Source organism: Heterodontus francisci, chromosome 15, assembly GCF_036365525.1.
Source record: "Heterodontus francisci isolate sHetFra1 chromosome 15, sHetFra1.hap1, whole genome shotgun sequence".
Taxonomy (NCBI): Eukaryota; Metazoa; Chordata; class Chondrichthyes; order Heterodontiformes; family Heterodontidae; genus Heterodontus; species Heterodontus francisci.
The window spans coordinates 24,812,498-24,827,952 of record NC_090385.1 but is presented as its reverse complement, the minus strand read 5'-3'; the positions used below and the strand labels follow the sequence as shown (position 1 = coordinate 24,827,952).

Here is a 15,455-nt window from a genome sequence, read left to right as displayed (position 1 = left end):
ATTTCCAGCATCTGCAGTATTTTGCTTTAATTTTAGTTCAAACGACTGAAGGCACTGAATACTGCAAAGGCTATGGGCCCTGACAATATTCCGGTAATAGTACTGAAGACCTGTGCTCCAAAACTTGCCGCGCCCCTAGCCAAGCTGTTCCAGTACAGCTACAACACTGGCATCTACCCTGCAATGTGGAAAATTGCCCAGGTATGTCCCGTACACAAAAAGCAGGACAAGTCCAACCCGGCCAATTACCGCCCCATCAGTCTACTCTCAATCATCAGTAATGTGATGGAAGGTATCATCAACAGTGCCATCAAGCGGCACTTGCTTTGCAATAACCTGCTCAGTGATGCTCAGTTTGGGTTCCGCCAGAGCCACACTGCTCCTGACCTCATTACAGCCTTGGTTCAAACATGGACAAAAGAGCTGAACTCAAGAGGTGAGGTGAGTGACTGCCCTTGACATCAAGGCAGCATTTGACCGAGTACGGCATCAAGGAGCCCTAGCAAAACTGAGGTCAATGGAAATCAGGGGGAAAACCCTCCGCTGGCTGGAGTCATTCCTAGCGCAAAGGAAGATGGTTGTAGTTGTTGGAGGTCAATCATCTGAGTTCCAGGACATCACTGCAGGAGTTCCTCAGGGTAGTGTCCTAGGCCCAACCATCTTCAGCTGCTTCACCAATGACCTTACTTCAATCATAAGGTCAGAAGTGGGCATGTTCGCTGATGATTGCACAATGTTCAGCACCATTCGTGACTCCTCAGATACTGAAGCAGTCCATGTAGAAATGCAGCAAGACCTGGACAATATCCAGGCTTGGGCTGATAAGTGGCAAGTAACATTCGCGCCACACAAGTGCCGGGCAATGACCATCTCCAACAAGACAGAATCTAACCATCTCCCCTTGACATTCAACAGAATTACCATCGCTGAATCCCCCACTATCAACATCCTAGGGGCTACCATTGACCAGAAACTGAACTGGAGTAGCCATATAAATACTGTGGCTACAAGAGCAGGTCAGAGGCTAGGAATCCTGAGGCAAATAACTCACCTCCTGACTCCCCAAAGCCTGTCCACCATCTACAAGGCACAAGTCAGGAGTGTGATGGAATACTCTCCTCTTGCCTGGATGGGTGCAGCTCCAACAGCACTCAAGAAGCTCGACACCATCCAGGACAAAGCAGCCCGCTTGATTGGCACGCCATCTACAAATGTTCACTCCCTCCACCACCAACGCACAATGGCAGCAGTGTGTACCATCTACAAGATGCACTGCAGCAATGCACCAAGGCTCCTTAGACAGCACCTTCCAAACCCGCGACTTTTACCAACTAGAAGGACAAGGGCAGCAAATACATGGGAACACCACCACCTGCAAGTTCCCCTCCAAGTCACACACCATCCTGACTTGGAACTATATCGCCGTTCCTTCACTGTCGCTGGGTCAAAATCCTGGAACTCCCTTCCTAACAGCACTGTGGGTGTACCTACCCCAAATGGACTGCAGCGGTTCAAGAAGGCAGCTCACCACCACCTTCTCAAGGGCAATTAGGGATGGGCAATAAATGCTGGCCTGGCCAGTGACGCCTACATCCCATGAATGAATTTTAAAAAAACACTAGGTGCAACCGTTCCAAAGGTATGGGTATATACTCCCCACTGACACTATTCACTAAAACCTTGGCATTCAATAATTATGCCTTTCGAGCAAAAGAGTTTGGGTGGCTCCTGTATCCCTAAGTATAACTATAGGTTTACCTGCCTCACTTGAGTGATAAGGAGTTACTTTTCCTTTTGACAAGAATTCCCTATAACTCTCAGGTATCTTGTTCACGTGCTCCGCACTCACTGCTGTTTTTGTACTTGGCCTTACAGCTGTAGTCAGAGCTCCAGCCTGATCTGTCATTCTCTCAGTCAGGGTCCCTTTCTCTACATTGGCCTAGTGCAGCCCAATAAGTTCCATGGGTTTATCCCGCAACTTCCAGCATTCGGCATAAATGTGTCCCACCTTGTGACAATGATAACACTTAGGCTTGTTGACTTCACTTCCACCCTCAGCATCTTCCTTTCTGGTCTGAGGAGGAGATCCCAGGGCGTTCCCAGCTGTTTGTTCTTGTCTCCGGCACCTTCCCTTCCTTTCACCCTCCCACCTTCTGTCCTTCTCAGGTTTGTGGGGGTGACAGACAAAGGGTTCGGGCTTGTAAACAAGCTCATAATCATCAGTGATTTCCACTGCTTGTCTGGATGTTGAAATCTTCTGGTTCTCTACATGGGTTCTTACTAATGGTGGTAGTAAATTTTTTTATTCTTCCAGGAGAATTATTTCATTAAGGTTCTCATACATGGCCTCTTTCTTTAGTGCACACATCCAATAATCAAAATTCATTTGCTTTACCTCCCAAATTCTATATGAGTCTGCCCAGGCTGACTCCAGAGGTTCCTAAATTTCTGCCTGTACGTTTCAGGGACCAACTCATAAGCAGTGAGAATAACTTTTTTTGCCATCCCATAATCTGCAGAAGCCTCCTCAGAAAGCATGGCATAACCTTCATGAGCTCTGCCCATCAACCTGCTTTGCATAAGCAGTGTCCAGCTTTCCTTCGGTCACTTCATCTGTTTGGCTATCTTTTCAAAAGAAATGAAAAATGTCTCTACGTCCCTTTCCTCAAACTTTGAGTGGGCTTGTACAAATATAAACAGCTGTCCAGAAGGTCCTGGGCTGGAGTCAGATCTTTCCCACCATAATTTTCCTTGGAGCCAAGGCCACTCTTTTGACTTAGTTCTAGCTTTTAAACTTCTAATTCCCTTTCTTCTCTTCCTCTTTGAAATGCTTTCACTTTTGCCCTTTCCTCTTTGTCAAGTTCAGTTTTTTTCATTGTCAGTTCTCTTTCCTGTTCAAGCTTAAGTTTTTCATTGCCATTTCTTTTTCTTTGTCAAGTTCAAGCTGCCTCATCTGCAACTGAATTTTAGCTAATTCAACTGAGTTATCATCTGGATTGCCTTTTCCTTCTTCCAATTTCAAATGGTGTGCTATTGCTTCAATTATGTCTGCTTACTTAGCCCCTGGTTTTAACTCTAACACCAACTTTTCTGCCAAATCCTTTAGAATAACATTGATTAAGTTTCTCAAGTCACTCAGGAATACATTCTCCTTCCCCAGAAAGGCCATAGCAACTGACAAGGTCATTCTGATAGTGTAGACTTTATTGCACAAGAAACCTTTTTTTTTACTTTTCCTCTTTTCAATTATTATTACCCCATTTACAATTGCACGCTTTTGGCTTTTGGGTTATCCCACACAGAGCCCCAATTATATGTTATGACCAAAGTGGGAGGAGTGCACTGTCTTTTCTAGTCCCACTTCTCCACAGGTCACAACATATATTTTAAAAATGTTTACCCAGTTACCGAATCGGTCAATTAAACACTAACTTGGTTTCTTTAATGAACAACTAAATTATCAGTTTATTATCAAATAAGACTTATCCAATAAGGAAGCAAAGCACTAACACACAGGCTGAAATATGAAAGTCCCCTTTTTAAATTCCCCTCACACACTCACACCCACACTGAAAAAAATACAGAAATTCTCTCTGCAGAGATCTGTTGCAAAAAAAAGATAAAGAAAGAAAACTTTAGCCAAATACTTGCTAACTCTTGAAAGGAAAAAAAGAGTAGATATGGAAGGATGTCAGATGTCCTTTTTGTCTGGCATCTGGGTATATGGAGACAGGTCACTGGGATCTTTTCAGAAGCAATTCATTCTGGAGATGTCAAGAAATCATCTTGTAGGCTTCTCCAGGATATAAGTGGCATAAGGGGTTTCAGCCAGCACACTTGAAACACAGGGTTTTTCAGCTTCTCATGAGGGATGTAGCACCAGCGATTTTAGCTCTCCCACACTGGATCTTTGCAGGGTTTCTTCAAAGAGGTAGAGAGAGAGGTGAGCTGGGTGGTTCCTTTTTCCTTAAAAGGCAAAACCAACTGTTTTCAAAACAGTACACACCCCAAATGACTTGAAAACAATTTCCAAAACCCAAAAACAGAAAGTCAACCTCTTGACCTCCATAAATCTTGACATGTGGCTTCTCTGTAAACATCTTCCCTGGGCACCAAGGTTTCTGTTGTTTAGTAAGCATAAAGCACATGACTTCCAGCAAGGTTGTTTTTAAACAACATTTCAGCATCCTTTCAATGAACTGTCAATAACAAAGTCTGGCTTCTAGGAAATCTTCAGCCTTCCAATAAATCCATCTCCACAATTTAAATACAAGTCCTCTAAAAAAGATTTAACAAAAAATATAGAAACATCTTCATAACATGGTAGAGTGGGGAATATGTCAGGCCATGAGGTTACATATTGTGGTTGAATACAATTCTGCTGCTGCTGATGGCCCACAGCATTTCATGGATGCCCAGTTTTCTGTTGCTAGATATGTTTAAAATCTATCCCATTTAGCACAGTGGTAGTGCCACACAACACGATGGTGGGTACCCTCAGTGTGAAGATGGGACTTCATCTCCACAAGGACTATGCGCTGGTCACTCCTACCAATGCTGTCATGGACAGATGCATCTGTGACAGGTAGATTGGTGATGAAGAGACCAAGTAGGATTTTACCTCTTGTTGGATCCCTCACCACTGGCCGCAGACCCAGTCGAGCAGCTATGACCTTTAGGACTCAGCCAGCTTGGTCAGTAGTGGTGCTACTGAGCCACTCTTGTTGATGAACATTGAAGTCCCCCACCCAGAATACATTTTGTGCCCTTGCTACTCTCAGTGTTTCTTCCAATTGATGTTCAACATGGAGAAGCACTGATGCATCAGCCGAAGGGGGGTGGTAAGTGGTAATCAGCAGGACGTTTCCTTGCCCATGTTTGACCTGATGCCATGAGACTTCATAGGGTCCTGAGTCAATGTTGAGGACTCCCAGGGCAACCTCCTCCCAACTGTTTATCTGTGCCGTCACTTCTGGTGGGTTTGTCCTGCTGGTGGGACAGGGCATATCCAGGGATGGTGATGCTGGTGTCGGGGACATTGTCTGCAAGGTATGATTCTATGAGTATGACTATGTCAGGCTGTTGCTTGACTAGTCTGTGGGACAGTTCTCCCAATTTTGGCACAAGCCCCCAGGTGTTAGAAAGGAGGACTTTGCAGGGTCGACAGGGCTGGGTTTGCCATTGTCATTTCCGGTCTCTAGGTTCGTCCTGTTTCATTCCTCATCTTTGACTTTGTAGTGGTTTAATACAACTGAGTGGCTTGCTAGGCCATTTCAGAGGGCATTTTAAGAGTCAGCCACATTGCTGTGGGTCTGGAGTCACATGTAGGCCAGACAAGGTAAGGACAGCAGATTTCCTTCCCTAAAGGACATTAGTGAACCAGATGGGTTTTTACAATAATCTACAATGGTATCATGGTCATCATTAGACTAGCTTTTTTTTAAATTCCAGATTTATTAATTGAATTCAAATTCCACCATCTGCTGTGGTGGGATTCAAACCCATGTCCCCAGAGCATTAGCCTGGGGCTCTGGGTTACTAACCTAGTGATATTACCACTACGCCATCCCCTCCCCATCTCCCCCCAAGTCTCTGACTTCATAGATTCAATCGGTCAGAAGTCTTCACAACTCTCCCTGATCTTGTTGTTGTCAGATGTGGAAGATTGGAAAACTTTCCCTGATCTCTTGTGTCTTGACCTGGACTGCTTTTGTTGAGGTTTGTAGTATTCGGTGCTTTCTGAATTTCTGATTCAACATCTGATTCATCTAAATGCAAGACCAATTGTTGTCTTTGACGAATAGGAATAAGATTGTTTCTATTCCTTCTTATAGTACCTTCTAAAGTTCTTAATAAATAAGATCGCTGTTGATTTTCCTCTTTCTGTAGAATTACTCCTCTGTTTTGGTCTCATACCCATACCCTTTGCTCTTCTGACAACTTTGGTAGGTTTCTGGTATGGTATTTCCTGATATAATTATGGGCTTGTTTCTTTCGGTAAGACTTTTCTTTGGCTTGTATTCTCTGATAATCCTTGCTTTGTAACCCTGGAAGTAACTTCTTTGGTTGGATTGGAAGTTGCATTCAAAGATTTCTTCCCATTAAGAGTTCTGATGGCACTAATCTGCATCATAATGGAGTAGTTCTGTACATCAGAAGTGCTAATTAGAAATCTTGATTTTTCTTCAACATAGCTTTAAGGGTTCTGACAGCTCATTTAGCGTCTCCATTAGATTAGGGGAACTTGTTAGGTGAACAAATCCAAATTTTTCCGCAAAGTGTAGTCCATTATTGGATACTATATGATCAGGTATACCATGTGTTGTGAAAACTTCTTGTAAAACTCTGATGACTGCTTCAGTTGCTGTTGTGGACATCCATTTAACCGCGATCCATCTTGAGAAGTAACCAACTATAATTTGAGAGTATTTTCCATCAAAGAAGAATAAGTCCATTGCCAACCGTTCCCACAGTCTAGTTGGGAATTGCGTCTAAATTAGAGGTTCTCTTTGATCTTGAATGTGAACTGCGCATACGTCACAATTAAAAATCAGTTCTTTGATATCCTTTGAGATTCTTGGCCACTACACTGATAACTGAGCCGGTGCTCTAAGTTTAGTTATGCCCATATGACCCTGGTGTATTTTCTCCAAGTTGTCTACTTTATCGTTATATACCAGCAAATCGTCCACTATGGTAAAGTGTCTTCTGTGTTCTGTTACGACCCGGTGAGAAAGGTGTCTAGGGGTCTTTTACTGTCTTCACTTGGGCTTATTGTAACAGAGTTTAATTTTAAACACACTGTGTTTTGAGCTCCCCCTTTGGTGAATCCTTGTTCACAGCTTTCCAATTAGAAGGCAAAGAAATGAGCACACCAGGTTTTCTTAGGTTTAAAGAAGAAAAGTGAAATTTATTAAACTTACTTAAATTCTAATTCAGTTAACGCCTACGGATACATGCCGCGCCCCATGCTAGCATGCATATGCAATACACACATGCAAATAGAGGCAGATAAGAGAAGAAAAATAAAATGGAGAGGTTTGAGGCAATCTCTGAAGAGGGTTTTTTTTTAAACTGTGCTTCGAGCTCGCTGTAGGGTCCTTGCTTGTAGGTAGTCTTGCTTTTCATTGGGGCCCTGTATTCTTCTTAAACCTTGTTCACTGTAGGAGACGTTTCTCTCTTTGGGTTCATATGTCTTCAATGGTTTCTGAAGCTGGTGAGAGTGAGATGACAGCAGACAGGAGAGAGATGTTCTCTATCCAGGAGCAAACAGCTTTCTGAGTTCAAAATTTTGTGGCTAGTTGAAATTCAAAAAACCAACAACCAGCCAGTCATGTAACTAAACTGGTCTGACCACTTCTTCTGTGTATCGGGGAAGCAAGGACTGGGTCCCTTGTTCCAACACTGTCTGCAAGCATGCAAATGTCTTTCCAGTCAGGGGCCTGGCAATTCCTTGTGATAGGCCCTCTTTTCTTCCCAGCCACAATTTTAAGTTTTAATGTTCTTGTGGTGAAATAATGTATGCCTCAGTCTTGGCAGGTGGGGGGCTTGCCTGACAGATCAAAGAAGATTTTCATTCTCTTACCCTTGGGACTCTATTGTGGCCAACCTTGCTCGCAATTCTGGCAGACATAGATTCATTCTTCAAGTTGCCTATGCGTCTGATAAGTTCTTTGGACTTGCTTCTTCCCGAGTTTTCTGTCCATGCAGAACCCCTGCAGGGACTTGCTGCATTTCTCTTTTTCACTCTGGTGGTCTTTGAGTGGCATGGCAGGCTGTGCTGTGTTATGCGGGTTCTCTCTCCATTGACGGGCTCTCTGGCGGAGTCCGGACTCTCTGCAGTGCTCAGGTCGGTTGTGGGCTCTCCCTAGATCCGTGAACAATTTTGGAAATTCCTTTTGAAAGTGACTCCTGGATTCTTGTTGTTTAACTTATTCTACTCTCGCTATAAGATGAAGGTCAATACAAGCTTAAGAGTGAGAACTCCTGATTTTTTAGGACATACAGTGTTGCTAATATCTGCTTTCCCTGGTACTGAAGCATTGCATGTAACTTCCCCTTTACTTCAAGCTCAACCCCTCCTCGGGCATGTAACTGAGTTTCTGCTGGTTGCAGAAAGTTTGTGGAAAGCCATGGCTCTTTGTCTGTGGTGACTGTTACACTTGCTGTGGTGTTGAGTTTGAAATTAGCGATATGTCTATTGACTGCAGACCAAACTGCCTGATTTAGATCATTGATCTCGCCAAGAAAATGTTTCGATCGGTCTGCTGCAGGAGGTTGTTTAACTTTGTTAACCATGCTATTCTTTAATGCTTTTCATTTAGAGCTTGAGGTGGTAGAGATTTTATTTTGGCACATTTTACTGAAATGCCCTATTTTCCTGCAATAAAAGCATTCTGCTCTATCGTCCGGACATTGTTCGCACCTATGAGTACTTTTGGTGCCACATCACTGGCAGGGTTTAATGGCGTCTTTCACTTACCTTGCACCACCCCACCCCCCGCCCCTCCCCCACCCTGTGTACCTTTTTTCTGGTGCCTCTTTTTCAGCCCTCTGGTGAAGGAACTGTACCTTTCTTCACCTCGCGGGATTGGTCTGTTGTTTTTCTGGACCTCAGCTTGCCTCACCAGCTGAATAGCTTTATCCAGGGTGAGGTCTTCTTTAGACTGTAAAAGATCTGATATGGATTCATCAGCAACACCCACAACAATACGATCTCTTATCAATTCTGCTTTGAGGTCTCCATACTCACATCCTTCAGCTAGTCTGTAAAGGCCATTGATAAAAGCATCGAATGTTTCTCCCAGTTTCTGGACCCTTTTGTTGAATCTTGCTCTTTCTAAAATCTTATTACTCTGTAAGTTGAAATAAGAATCAAAAGCTTTTAAAACTTTGTTGAATTTGGCCGATGCCTCGTAAAACCTTGTCTTGCAATTATATCATCAGCTATTGCACCAATTGAATATAATAGTGATAACTTGCTCTGCATCAGACTGGCGTTCTAATTTAGAAGCTGTTCTGTATGAGGAACCTTTTTCTCCCTTATACCCAGATTTGAATCTGATTGGGTCTCAGGTTTTGAAACTCTGCCATTCCCAATTTTTGAGCCATGTTGCTTTATTTTATAGACTTTTTCAGGCTAGATTGCTTTAATGGAGTGTAGCAGGTGCTTTTGAGTATCCATTGCTGTTTTTAATTGGCTGTTTTAGGGTTTTTGTCTTTGCTTGAACACTTCAGGTTTATTCAACTTGCCTTATTGTCCTGATGAGTGCAAGATGAAAAACATCGACAAAATATCTCTATTTTCAGCAATACTCAAGTTAAAATAATTGTTCACCTTCCCGAAGTTACCATAATTTCCACCTATTAAACAGCCTGCTTTAATATGGGTCTAATTTTAGTAAGATGTGTGGGGAGCTGAATCAATTGTTTTTGCTTTGCCTGTTGCTGAGTGAGAGTGATGGTCCCTCCACCCCCCCCCCGGAACCTTCCTGCAGGGGTCAGCGTGCGGGAATGGTTTCGGGTGGCGGCTCGCTGAGGGGGGGTGGGGGAATGGGAAAATCGGCGGGACTCAGTGCCGACTTCCTGTTTCCGCTTTTCGCCCCCTAACAATGGTGGTAACGGTGTGAGCGGCGGGCCCTGGGTTAAGCGCGACGCTGTGAGCAGGTGAGGGGAGCGGGTGGCGGTGGGCAGGGAGGGAAAGTCTTGGGGGCTTTTGTCCCCCGGTTAGAGCCTGGAAAGCGGTAGCTGTCGGGGCGGAGGGGGTGGGAAAGGCCCAGGCTCTGCGGCCTAGCGCTGAACGCGACTCTCAGGCAGAGGCGGGGAGCGAGGGCCCAGGCTTTCCCTGGGCCCCGGCCGGGTAAGAACTACGGTTCCAGCGGAGCCGCTCATTCTTCACACCAATTCCGTGGCACCTGCACTTACAAAAATCCTTTTAAGATACTCCAACACCTTCTGAACCAAAACCTCATTAGAACTGGAATTATTTTATATAAAAAAACAAGTGTATCCATGTTTTTATAGTTTGATAGGCCAACCGTTTTTTTTTTGTTGTCGAGGGATTAGTTTCTCAAGTCTTTTTTTAATGAAATAATTTTGAGTTCATCTTGTGTTACCTACTCTGTACCCCCTGGTTTCCTTCCTCTCACTCTTTACAAACACCAGGAGAATTCCTGGCTTGGACGGCTCTCGCACAAATTTAGTTTTGTGTTTAAAAGACAATCATATTAGTGTCTTCCCTTTTTGCCCCTTCTCTCACTCTCCCGGGAACAGCCGCGCCGATTGAGATACTCTAGAAATCTGGCGCAACACGATTTTTGTGTGATTGCGTAACTGGTTTATGTAGGTCAATAATGGAAGGTGTAAATATAGTGTTACCTAGAAACAAATGGCTGCTATTGAGCGTTGTGTTGGAGTTTCTTTCCTTGTCAGTTTAGTGTACTTTTTGGCTTTTTAAAAGTGGGGCATTGTTTTATGAAACAGTCTAATTTCCATTAAAGCTGCAGTGTACTCTTTATTGTGTTTGGTACAAAGTTCTACTGATTTGTTAACGTTTTTGCAGTACAATGGGTTAGGAACATATTCGATATTTACAAACTGAAATCTTCAATACATAAATTCAATTTTATTCATTTTTTCCCCCCAACTGTGTTTTGGAGCAATTCAAATTTTCTGACTTGCCATCTTTTATTTGAAAACATTTTGATTTTTATGGTCCCCTTTTGTACATTCCTGTTGTTGCAGAGGCAGAATAGGGATTTTTGTCAATATTTTGTATCATTCAGTACCTATTAACATTCACTAAGGTAATCAACACTAACGTCGGACAGGTCTGCAGGGGGACAAATATACTGTACTAAATTTATTTTGAATAGGTGTATAACTTATATGGTTTTCAAGTCATCTTGGTACAGATGTATATTGATCCCCTGTCCTATTTGATTAAAACAATTGTTACTTTTGAATAGTGACTTAATGTTGGTAAATGTTTATCTTTACAAATTTAACAAACTGGCTTCTGTGTAATTGTTTATTCAAAGTCTGCAATTATAGTGCAGAATTGTATTAGTTATAGCTTCATTTGGTAGGATGCCATATGGATTTTCTTGAAAGGAAATTGGTTATCAAGACCCTGATGTGTGGACTTTGCTAATCTCGGGCCTTTTTCTGATTTTCCAATAGGCCAAAATAATCGAAACAGGATGTATGGTTTTTTTTTATTGTGCTACTATTTCTTTCTTGGAATTTTCAAACTTCTGTTTAAATATCATTGCCTATGATGGGTAAAAAATGCTTGCAGGGTTTTTGTGGCTCTGTTTGTTTTTAATGTGAAGCAAAATTGGGGAATGCAACTGAAGAAAGTGGAATAATTTGGGGGAACTTTATTGTCCCTTTTTTTAAAAAAAAAGCAATTGATCATTTCATGAGGGCGAACTGTAAAAGAGTTCAGCTAGGAGAATCCAGTATTTTTAAAGTAAGATCCTAACTGCTTTGCAACACTGTACAGAAAGATTCCAAACATAAGTGGAGAAGAGAACACCAGGTTGGTAGAGGAAGATGAAATTGGTCCCAAGTAATGTTGATATACAAAATCCGTGGCTACGATCCCTCAATACTTTTAATATTGGCATCGTCCTTGTGAATTAGATTCCCAAAACAGACAATCGGCATTCCACTAATGCTGGAATAGTTTGTCAATACTTGATGCCTTGACCAATTTATTAGTTGAACATTTTTTTAAGGTTCATTGTCTTAGTCCCTGAACAAGTCAACATCTTATGCTATTTCTGACTGGATACTTCATTATAATTCTGACTTTTGGTACTTCACCCGTCACTGGTGAAAGTTTTGGATTTTGTTCTCCAGATGAAACTCATCAGTGTTAGGGAACGGAAATTTATACCGCTTCCTGGGCCCAGTGTTGGCAATGCTGACTTCCAATGAGCTGCTGTGAAGGATAGGTGGTGGCGTAGTGGTATTATCACTGGACTAGTAACCCAGAGAACCAGGGTATTTCTCTGGGGACATGGGTTCGAATCCCACCACAGCAGAAGGTGGAATTTGAATTTAATTAGTAAATCTGGAATTAAAAGATAGTCTAATGGCCATGAACCCATTGTCGATTGTTGTAAAAACTCATCTGGTTCACTAATGAGCTTTAGGGAAGGAAATCTGCTATCCTTACCTGGTCTGGCCTACATGTGACTCCAGACCCGCAGCAATGTGGTTGACTCTTTAAATGCCCTCTGAAATGGCCTAGCAAGCCACTCAGTTGTATTAAACCACTACAAAGTCAAAGATGAGGAATTAAACCGGATGGACCACCCGGCATCGACCTAGGCACCAGAAACGACAACGGCAAACCCAGCCCTGTTGACCCTGCAAAGTCCTCCTTAATAACATCTGGGGGCTTGTGCCAAAGTTGGGAGAGCTGTCCCACAGACTAATCAAGCAACAGCCTGACATAGTCATACTCACGGAATCATACCTTCCAGACAATGTCCCAGACACTGCAATCACTATCCCTGGGTATGTCCTGTCCCACCGGCAGGACAGACCCAGCAGAGGTGGTGGCACAGTGGTATACAGTAGGGAAGGAGTTGCCCTGGGAGTCCTCAACATCGACTCCGGACCCCATGAAGTCTCATGGCATCAGGTCAAACATGGGCAAGGTAACCTCCTACTGATTACCACCTACCGCCCTCCCTCAGCTGATGACTCAGTACTCCTCCATGTTGAACACCACTTGGAGGAAGCACTGTGGGTGGCAAGGGTGCAAAATGTACTCCGGGTGGGGGACTTCAATGTCCATCATCAAGAGTGGCTCGGTAGCACCACTACTGACCGAGCTGGACAAGTCCTAAAGGACTTAGCTGCTAGACTGGGTCTGCGGCAGGTGGTGGGGGAACCAACATGAGGGAAAAACGTACTTGACCTCGTTCTCACCAATCTGCCTGCTGCAGATGCTTCTGTCCATGACTGTATTGGTAGGAGTGACCACCACACAGTCCTTGTGGAGACGAAGTCCCGCCTTCACATTGAGGATACCGTCCATCGTGTTGTGTGGCACTATCACCGTGCTAAATGGGATAGATTTCGAACAGATCTGGCAATGCAAAACTGGGCATCCATGAGGCGCTGTGGGCCATCAGCAGCAGCAGAATTGTACTCAACCACAATCTGTATCCTCATGGCCCAGCATATCGTCCACTCTGCCATTACCATCAAGCCAGGAGACCAACCCTGGTTCAATGAAGAGTGCAGGAGGGCATGCCAGGAGCAGCACCAGGCATACCTCAAAATGAGGTGTCAACCTGGTGAAGCTACATCACAGGACTACTTGCATGCTGAACTGCGTAAGCAGCATGCGATAGATGGAGCTAAGCGATCCCATAACCAACAGATCAGATCTAAGCTCTGCAGTCCTGCCACATCCAGCTGTGAATGGTGGTGGACAATTAAACAACTAACTGGAGGCGGTGGCTCCACAAATATCCCCATCCTCAATGATGGGGAGCCTAGCACATCAGTGTGAAAGATAAGGCTGAAGCATTTGCAACAATCTTCAGCCAGAAGTGCCGAGTTGATGATCCATTTCAGCCTCCTCCTGAAGTCCCCAGCATCACAGATGCCAGACTTCAGCCAATTCGATTCACACCGCGTGATATCAAGAAACGACTGAAGGCACTGGACACTGCAAAAGCTATGGGCCCTAACAGTATTCCGGCAATAGTACTGAAGACCTGTGCTCCAGAACTTGCCATGCCCCGAGACAAGCTGTTCCAGTACAGCTACAACACTGGCATCTACACTGCAATGTGGAAAATTGCCCAGGTATGTCCTGTACATGCAATGACCATCTCCAACAAGACAGAATCTAACCATCTCCCCTTGACATTCAACGGAATTACCATCGCTGAATCCTCCACTATCAACATCCTAGGGGCTACCATTGACCAGAAACTGAACTGGAGTAGCCATATAAATACCGTGGCTACAAGAGCAGGTTAGAGGCTAGGAATCCTGAGGCGTGTAACTCGCCTCCTGACTCCCCAAAGCCTGTCCACCATCTACAAGGCACAAGTCAGGAGTGTAATGGAATACTCTCCACTTGCCTGGATGGGTACAGCTCCAACAACACTCAAGAAGCTCGACACCATCCAGGACAAAGCAGCCCACTTGATTGGCACCTCATCTACAAACATTCACTCCCTCCACCACCGACGCACAGTGGCAACAGTGTGTACTATCTACAAGATGCACTGCAGCAATGCACCAAGGCTCCTTAGACAGCACCTTCCAAACCCGCGACCTCTACCAACTAGAAGGACAAAGGGCAGCAGATACATTGGAACACCACCACCTGCAAGTTCCCCTCCAAGTCACACACCATCCTGACTTGGAACTATATCGGCGTTTCTTCACTGTCGCTGGGTCAAAATCCTGGAACTCCCTTCCTAACAGCACTGTGGGTATACCTACCCCAAATGGACTGCAGCGGTTCAAGAAGACAGCTTACCACCACCTTCTCAAGGGCAATTAGGGATGGGCAATAAATGCTGGCAGCGTCGCCCACATCCCATGAATGAATAAAAAAAATGCAAGATGAAACTCCCTCTACGTGATCCCAATATTGTGCTTTAACTACTGTCAGGGAAGAGCTGTTTTTCAGCTGATATCCTTGATGGTGTCTGAGGACAAGTGCCAGGTTATGTGAACTGACGCTAAAATAATGAGTTAAGATTTCCCAAATCTTATTTTATATAACAAACTTATTGGAAACTTCCATTGTGTTTTTTTTGCGTGATTGTTTTTAAAAATCTGTGTGAAAGGGTAATGGCTTTGGGCACCCTATTCTAGGATGTTGATGCATTGGAAAGGTGCAAGGATTCACGAGGATGATCGGGATTGGAGAATATCATTCTGATCAAAATTGGAAAAACTGAGGCCATTATTTAGTGCACGTAAAGAAGATTAAGAGGCATATTTAAGTGTTCAAAATTTTAGAGGGTATTTACTTAAAATTTAGGATCAATGTTGGAAGCCTAAAAGCTAAGCTAAAGATGGAGGTTCGAAGAAATATTTTAATGCAAGGGGTTATTAGATTATGAAAAGTTTACCAAAGTGAACATTTGAAGCTGAATCAACAAGGCTCAGGAGGAAATTGGGTAAAATCTTGACTATTATTAAAAGATATAGGATTAAAGTAGTTTGCTCTGACGTGAAGCTAACACTAATGCAGGCAATTAGAAAATGTTAGCAATATTTGGATGCATCTGCTGGTATGTAGAATCAAAATTGTACAGCACAGAAGGAGGACATTCGTCCTATCAAGTCTGTTTTGGCTTGTTCGAAGAAGAATCCAGTTATTCCCACTCCCCTGCTGTTTCCCCATATTCAGCAACAGCTTGTATTTATATCGCTGCAAATTTTTCTCAAAGTATTTATCCAATTCC

At 43.6% G+C, this 15,455-nt stretch overlaps 1 protein-coding gene across 3 annotated transcripts in view; it reads left to right on the top strand.

Annotated features, from left to right (window-relative positions):
* The first annotated feature begins 9,581 nt into the window (after positions 1-9,581).
* Positions 9,582-15,455, top strand: part of rlim (ring finger protein, LIM domain interacting) — a 54,315-nt gene continuing 48,441 nt past the window's right edge. For 2 of the 3 annotated variants that reach the window (XM_068047263.1, XM_068047266.1), the window contains exon 1: positions 9,582-9,666. The gene's annotated coding sequence lies outside the window, so the exon portion shown is untranslated. The remainder of the gene's footprint in view (positions 9,667-15,455) is intronic. The other variant, XM_068047265.1, reaches the window with a different exon arrangement.